General features: G+C 45.9%; 1 long non-coding RNA gene across 1 annotated transcript; it reads right to left on the reverse strand.

The window, feature by feature from the left end:
* Positions 1-2,651: 2,651 nt before the first annotated feature.
* LOC118717311 lies at positions 2,652-6,881 on the reverse strand. The gene is made up of 3 exons (XR_004987418.2): positions 6,011-6,881; positions 4,612-4,691; positions 2,652-2,874 (listed from the first exon to the last, which is right to left on the reverse strand). It is a non-coding gene; the product is annotated as an uncharacterized LOC118717311 (long non-coding RNA).
* Between the last annotated feature and the right edge of the window lie 1,207 nt (positions 6,882-8,088).

An 8,088-nucleotide genomic window follows, 5' to 3' on the forward strand; every position in this document is an offset into this window, starting at 1 on the left:
TGCAAAACTTAGGGGGCACCAAAGTGAAGGACTAGAGAAGGAATAGTGTGGACACTCACCAGGAATGTGCTTTTGGATGGCACTAGCAGGCAGGTAGGCAGGGTTAAGCAGGCATCTTACAGTCATTATGGAGGAGAAGGTTATGACCGGCCCCGGAACTATCTTACTGAGTCACCAGAAGGAAGAAGACATGACACATCAAGGGAGGCTAGGAGTCATGGCTCTAACCTCTCCTCCCTCCCACTCCTTCTCTCAAGAACTGAGAAGTCTTATGCAGAAGGCAAGACAGAGAAGGGAGAGAGCAAATGTCAAGGGCTTGGTGATGTGTGGAGCAAAGCAAAGAGAGCAACTTGGGAAAGTTTGATTTTGAAAGAAAAGCTCTCAGGAAGGCCAATGCTCACATCAGTGCAGGAGATGCACAGTGTCTTAAAGGGCTAGAGGCAGACCCAGGAGACGGAAGAGGGAGAGCCCTGGATGAGGCGCTGCCTGAAGGGAGATCACGGAGAAAGAAGGAAAGGGTGGGTCCTTTGGACATCAGGCAATTCAGAAGTAGAGATAAGTTAAAAAAAAAAAAAAAAATTGCTGCCAAAACCAGTTTGGCTCAGTGGATAAAGCGTCCGTCTGCGGACTGAAAGATCCCAGGTTTGATTCTGGTCAAGGGCATGTACCTTGGTTGCGGGCACATCCCCAGTAAGGGTTGTGCAGGAGGCAGTTGGTCGATGTTTCTAGCTCTCTATCCCTCTACCTTCCTCTCTCTAAAAAAAAAAAAAAAAAAAAATCAATAAAATATATATATATTTTTTTAAAAATTGCTGACCTGGAATACTGGACTGAGGTAAGAAAAAACATTTGCATCTCCTGCATAAAGCCAGTTAAAACCATGCAACGAGATCAGGTTTTCCAGAGTACTGACATTTGGGACCAACGTTGGTCTTGGTACCCACGAAGGGTTTCTACCCCCCTTTCAAGACCTTTAAAAGTTCACCCTTTTGTGGTGGAAAATAAAGCTGCTCCTTTATTTGTACTGTGTGTAAGTCTGCCCTTAGGGGAAAACATGGTGGTGTGAATCACCCATGATTTCCATCCTTATTGAATCGGGTCCCTTGGGAGAGCAAGTGGACCTTTAAGCAGCGAGTGCATATTTTAGAAAGCAGGCTGCTGGGGTATTTCAAGACAACTCCTTTTTATTCAGACTGAATCAGTAGCTATTAACACAACATGGCTGCTGACAGGGGCGGGTGGGAATGCCAGGAACATGAACACCAGTCATAGCTGACTGTGGGAGCATGTTGCTGCACCGGCAGAGCTTCAATCACGTTGCAGACATTGTCTCATTTACCAGCCTGCCCGGTGAGGTGGCACAGTCATTCCCAGGTGAGGAATCTAAGGCACAGAGAGGTTCGGGAACTTGCCCTGAGTCCCAGAGTGCTGGGCTTGTAATAATGTAGCTTGGTCTGACCCCAGCACAGCTGATGATGGAATGATGGGGAAGCAACAGCACTGAGATGGGAGATGGGACCACAGACACGTCAGCCATTTCGATGTGCTTTTCACATGAGCAAAGGATGGATGATCTGCACATTAGTGACTGCACCACGGACTGACTACCTGAGACTTCTTGCTTTTGTCTGTTATTAAAGTTTTCATGTATTTTTGCCGGCAGATTCTGAAGAATGGGCGTGTTTTGTGGGTCTCTTTTCCCTCCCACTCGATCCCTATTACTAGTACATGCAGAAGCCCATCAATGGAAAGGTAACTGACTGATTAACTAGTCTTTGCAACTTCTTGCTCCACCCTCCTTATCAATGAAGGCCAGTTGTATAATTTTTGAAATGTAGCCAACAATTTTGTAGACACTTGGGGAATTTTCTAAATGTTCGACCAGTAGGATGAATTTAGTGATGCCCCAAATTTTAATGAAACTTCTTTCATGTTGCCTTTCAGGTTGATGTTTAATTTACCAGTTTACACTAGACTTTCCATCCATTTTCTTTTGCATTTAAATCTCATGCTATAGAGGAGGATAAAACACATATTTTTGTTTTTGTTTTTGTTTTTAAAAAAAGAGGCTCTGGACTAAGTTATCCTTTAGATTCTCTGTGGAAAAACATGTTGATGATGCAATGCTGGAAATGCAGTTGGGGAAAAAAGAGGAAGAAAAGAAAGGAAGAGAAAAGAAAACACAGAGACGCCGAGGCTGATGCTAATCCTCCCCGGATGTGCATCTGGGAGCACAGACCCGGCCCCATCAGGTCTGCAAGGGTCAAAATACTGTCCACATGCTGCTTAGTGTCTGATCTGATTCCATGTGTTACTCTTCACCAGAACCAAAACAGATATGGAAGCACAAAGCGTCCTACCTGCAGCAATAACTAGAACAACATCTTCCAGTCCACGAAGGGAAATCCTCTCTCCGTGTGCTGCCCGCTTGCGAAGTGTGGGCACTGCTAATACCCTGCGCTCATTAAAGTCGGACGGAGCCTGGGCAATAATTGTATAGTCTCACAGGGGAAAACAGGTTTCCTAAGGGAGGCTCTGGTGGTGAATCAGCCATTGTCGCAGCGGACTTCAGGGAAGTCCAGCCTGAGGAAGGCCCGTTTTGTGCAAACTGATCAAATACAGATGTTTCCAAGGAGTTTGACCTCACTCACCGCGACTCCACTGGAAATTGAACGGCGGACAGCCGGTCAGCAGCGGGGTGAAGGCATGTTTTGGCGAGAGGGTGTAAATGTATATACAGTTGGCAGGATGTGAGTGACACTGGACAAACATCTCTTCTATTGTTTGACTTCCAAAAAGTTTTATACCAGTGTGATGCAGTGGGAAAGACTATAGTTTCGGGCTTTGCTAGGTGTCTCCTGTGTACGTCAAACTCTGAAAAGAGATGAAGGGGGGAAATATTAAAAATGGGTCCAGCCTTCCGTCTTCCTGAAATATCAGTTTTCATATAAAACTCATCAGCAGAGCCAAGTATTAGGCTTGATCAATGGCAGGAAACCAGGGGATCAAATGCTAATAAATCAGAAACAGATACCCCCTCTTGAACAGAAAAATATATCACAAAACTGAAAACAAGGAAATCATTCGATGATTTCCTATTGCAATAGCAAGGAGAAAACGAACTTTATTTATTATTTATTTTTTTTTGGAGGGGTGGGAGGGACGGTGGCTGCACATTAAATAGCAACAAATAATAAGATTTTTAAACACCTTAATCAGAATTGGACTTTCACATATGCAAAAACAAAAAAGATTCAGATATTTGGTGAAATCTGGATACTGAGGAGTAGTCTTAAGTGTTTGTGGGTGTGCAGGTAATAAGATGGCAAAGTGGACACATAAAGACCGTGTTGATAATACTTTGCTATACATTATAATGCATTTTTTTCTCTTCTGGAATTATATCCTCAGCTGTCTTTTAAAAATGTCTTGCCCCAAGATCCCATTCCCTTACTTCGTAGTGTTTTGTTCTCTTATTCACCTTCATTTTGTAAAGTAAATGTTTCATTGACATTTGTACAGAAAAATGCACAAACCCTAAGTTCACAAATTCATTAGATCAATGCATTTTCATACAGTGGCCACACCTGCAGAACTAGCACCCAGCAAGAGAAACAGAACGTTCCCCAGGAACCTCTCTTATTCTGTTCCAGTTGCAGACTTTTCCTCCGAGGGTAATCACTATTGTGACTTGTAACACTATGGATTCATGTTGGTTTTTTTGAGCTTTATAGGAATGGAATCATACAGTCTGTATTCTTACGTCTGCTTCTTTTGCTCAACATTCTTTGAACTGTGCAACTCATTCATGGTGGGTAGCTGTGTGTGTCCTTATTAATATTTTTAACTGTATTGTTTTTAATAACATATACACACTCATTTCATGAATACAGTCTTACAGGAACAGAAATGTCTCTGTTTATTTCAACACACTAACCAGAATTGGTACCCAGAAGGAAGTACAAAGAAGTAACCAGCCCCCAGCAGAAATCACAAAGAATCCACTGAGCTCTGATAGAATTCTGAACTAGCATGTTGGTAATGAAAGGCACATTATCACCAACACCTTTGAATGCTTCATTTTTTTTCTGTTTTTTTTTTTCCTTAAAAATACACATGCAGTTTTCTTTTTACCCTCCTTAGAAAAGAATCTAGACAGTGTGTTCTACTCTCTGACTGGAAACTGTTTGCGTCTGTGAAAACAGAGACCTAAATTAAATTAGAAAACCCTGGTATTCAGTAGGACCGAATTTCCTTTCCTTCCTACTTTCCCATTCCACAATCTATCACCTAGACTAATTAAGAACAGGGGGGTATCATCTTCACTGGATTAACCTTAACTAAATTGTGCTCATTCAACATGTGCCCTTTTGATTAGTCCGAGCAGGGCCTGCTGTCTCGGATACACCCACCTTGTAATTCTACACACTTAATTAATTTCAGATGAATAGCAGAGGGGATAAGCTAAATTCTCGATTAATAAAACTATAAGTCCTTATGTGTGTCAGAGTAGCTCAAGATTTTCATTCTTCCTTTATCTATTTGCCATGCAAAGGCAAATGGAGATTGAAACACAGACACACACACACACACACACACACACACACACACACGCCCGTATACACATGGCTGCAATTGTGTGAGGCTGGTGAAAGGATCCATGAGCAATTTCGTCATTGTGAAGGGCAGACCTTCAGAGAGAGAATGCACAAATTGTTAGTAAAATAGATTCTTTTTCTACCAACCATAACTTCGAATGTCCTCCTTCACCTGGACTCACTCTTACGTTTTTATTTGCACGTATTTTCTGTTCCACGCACAGATTCTTAGTTATGAAAATTCAATATTAATGTCACCTATATTGTATTTTTAGATGCACTTCTCAGAAATAAATTCTATTAATAGTCTGAGAACTTTTCTAAGAAATGGTTTGAAATTATGTGTTTAGTTCTCAAATTTAACAGTTCTCAAATATATAATAAAATTTGCCCTCATGGGCCTCTCTGACAGCAAAGAAAATTATTTCCTTATAATAAAACCAATCCCAAAGATGTTTATATGCTGTAATTTATCTCGTTTTAATAGATGGCCAGAAAATTATACAAGATAGATTTACAGTCTCTCTTTCAATCCAGAAAATTTATATGTCTAGTTATTAGTGACTTAAAAACTACTACTGATCTGCATAATTGTATATAGGGTTTCTCCAGTAGCGTTTATGATTCAATTTAATGAGGTCAATTATATGCAGGGAATTCAAATTACTGATACTTGGGGAATATAGCCAACATAGCTGTTCGTTTGCAAGGAATTCTAGTTACATAAGACAAAATATATATTAATATAGCCAATTTTATGTGTTTAATAAAGCAGATATTTTTTTAAAAGGTCACTGTTATTTTATATAGAAAATAATTCAAGAAACCATATACTCAATTCACATGTCTTCAGATGGTAGGGCTGTTTTGATTTGTTTCCTAAATGTAATCTTTGTTCCAAAATGATTTTTTAAAAAATAACCCTTGAGTAATTCTGCTAGTACTTTCTACTACTTTAGAAAATTAAACTGTGAGATTCTTGGACTCCATTTTTAACTGCACTACTCTTTCCCAGACTATTACATAGTCCTACAAGCTAAACCCTGCTCAATAATTTGCCATTAAATGAGTGAGAGGGTGTGGAAGACTTTACTGATCATTTCACTAATTGCTTATTTGTGAAAATTCTCCCAATGGTGGAGTCATTTGTTCAATTGAATGCAAAAATTATCAAATGATGTTTGATTGATGACGTGCGTGCTGATCGGCACATCATTTTCCAAGATGCCTCCGTGACATGCCTTATCAGGTTTGCATTATCTCCTCCATCTGAGGCTGGGCACAGGGGCATTTTAACTCATGTCAGGAGATCTTATTCTCTCTGCCTTTCCAGAAAACCAGAGCCTACATTTGACCTTTTAGGGGGGGAAAAAAAACACGCACAAAGGCAAGTAATTTAAGTCAGCCCACACCTGCACTGTCTTCCAAACTATCCTCATCCGAATGCTTAGCACATCTCATTCCCGAGGACCTTCGAGCTGGCTGAAAAGGACCATCTATTCCTTGGAAAGAACAAAATACTAACGTTGCTGTTGATCTTCTTTGGGGCTGGAGGAAAGTTGAGATACTATTCACGAAAGGGCACGAAGGGTGGCCCTGTGACTTAAGTTTACTCTATAAACTGTTTTTGAATGATGGAAGCAGGCATTTACATAAGGGGACTTATGAGTTCTTTACCCCGGTTATGTTCGCTGTTTGCGGTACACAGTCAGAAATCTCCTGAATTCTCTTCTAGGTGATGCATCGCCAAGAATTTTTACATTAGAAAAGGAACCTTTTTTACCTGGGTTGTTTGCTGTTCAGAAAGTTGTTTACCTAAATTTAGCACTTAAAAAAAATAGAAGAACTCTTAAGAAGGTCCCTGAAAAGTCCTGTATAGTCGCTGCATCACCTAGCTTCATTGCCCGTGTCTCCTACTCTCCTGGGCCTCTTTGAACAGGATTTGCAGCCATAGATTCTAGTTTTTGTTTTTGCTTAAATTCGGCCTAATAAAGCCAGGTCCACAAACAAGCGTTAAGGGTTTGGAGAGTTTTTCAATATAACGTGAAGCTGATTGTCATCCTGTCTTTCTTCGGTATCGCTCCCTTCGGCACACCCCCTGCCGCCCCCTCTCGGGCTGGGGAAACGGGTCTCTGTGCCAAGGTCGCCCTGGGCCAGTTCGTGTTTCCGTGAGTCGGCGCACGGATCATCGTATCCCCCCTTTCGTGCCTGTCTCTGAAAAAAATATATATTGTATTATTTTTTTATTTTATTTTAAAGTTCGTGGCTTTACTACGCGCGGATGGAAAGGCGAACGAGAAGAGAGGAAGTGCAGGTGCCGGCGGGCGGAGCGGCGGGCGGGCGGGGGGCAGCGGGGACCGCGCGGCGCCCGTGGCTCCTCCGGGGCCGGAGCGCGGAGGGCTGGGTGCCCGGTCCCGGCGGTCCCCTCCGGAGCCCTTCCCGCCGCGCCCGGCGGCTGGGGGGGATGCTCGCAGGCAGCCTCTGCGCGCGGTCCAGCCGGGCGAGCCGGCGGCCGAAGGGGCGTCCGGAGAGGAGGAGCCGAAACCGGAGTCTCCGCGGCTCCGGAGGCCGGTGGGGTGGCTCTGGCTCAGGCAGAGGGGCTGGCGGCAGCGCCGCTCGGAGAAGGCCCTGCACCCCTGCACCCCTGCACCCCTGCACCCGGCGCTCTCCGCCTGCGGGTTTCCGAGCGGTGCGGGTGCTCCCGCCACTGCGGGGCGCGGGGCCGCGCGGTTGGGGCTGGGAGACATTGGAACGGATGGAGCTGGGGGGGTTCTGGGGCGGGAGGTGGTGGGGCCTCATCGGGCAGCGGATATGGGCGGAGGCCAAGGGTCCTGCAGCTCCGACCTCTGCCCCCCTCCCGGGCCACGCCAGCGGCACCCGCAGAGACAGGGAGAGGGAGGGAGGGAGCGAAGAGGGTTTGCTCGGACTGGAAGGGCCCTGTTCTAGGGCGAGGTGGCTGCGCGGATGGGGAGCCCGGGGCCGTCGGGGTCGGTGGAGCTGCCTGACAAACGGTGTGGGGAGGATGGCTGTGAATAAAGTCGGGTCTGGGCCGGCGAAACACGAAAGAATGCGCAAAGCTCCCCCGTCCCCGTCCCCCCCCCCCCCCCCCCGGTTCTTTCCCCCTTTGGCCGAGCCCGCAGTGAGGACTGCGGGGTGCGGGTTCGTGGGGGCGGTTTGCAGGGTCGAGGCTGCCCCCACTTAAGCTCCTAGCCTCGGCCTTCACCGGCCTGGGGGTGACCGGGGTTTGACCCGCCCCCCGCCTCCGCCCTCCGATCCGGACCGCACACTGAGGACCGCGGGCCGGGGTCTCGCTGAGGCCGGCCGGATTGGGGCGGAGAAGGTGCACTCCCCGGTGGGGTGGGAGTGAACGGGGGACAAGCCCCGGATCGCGGGTGTCCAGGCAGGTAGGGCCCTGCCCTGGGAGAGCGGAGCTCCGCCGCGGACCAGCAGCCGGGTTCGGGGTTCCCGGGTAGAGACCGGTAGTCAGGCG

The sequence above is a fragment of the Pipistrellus kuhlii genome, unplaced genomic scaffold, assembly GCF_014108245.1.
Source record: "Pipistrellus kuhlii isolate mPipKuh1 unplaced genomic scaffold, mPipKuh1.p scaffold_m20_p_13, whole genome shotgun sequence".
Taxonomy (NCBI): domain Eukaryota; kingdom Metazoa; phylum Chordata; class Mammalia; order Chiroptera; family Vespertilionidae; genus Pipistrellus; species Pipistrellus kuhlii.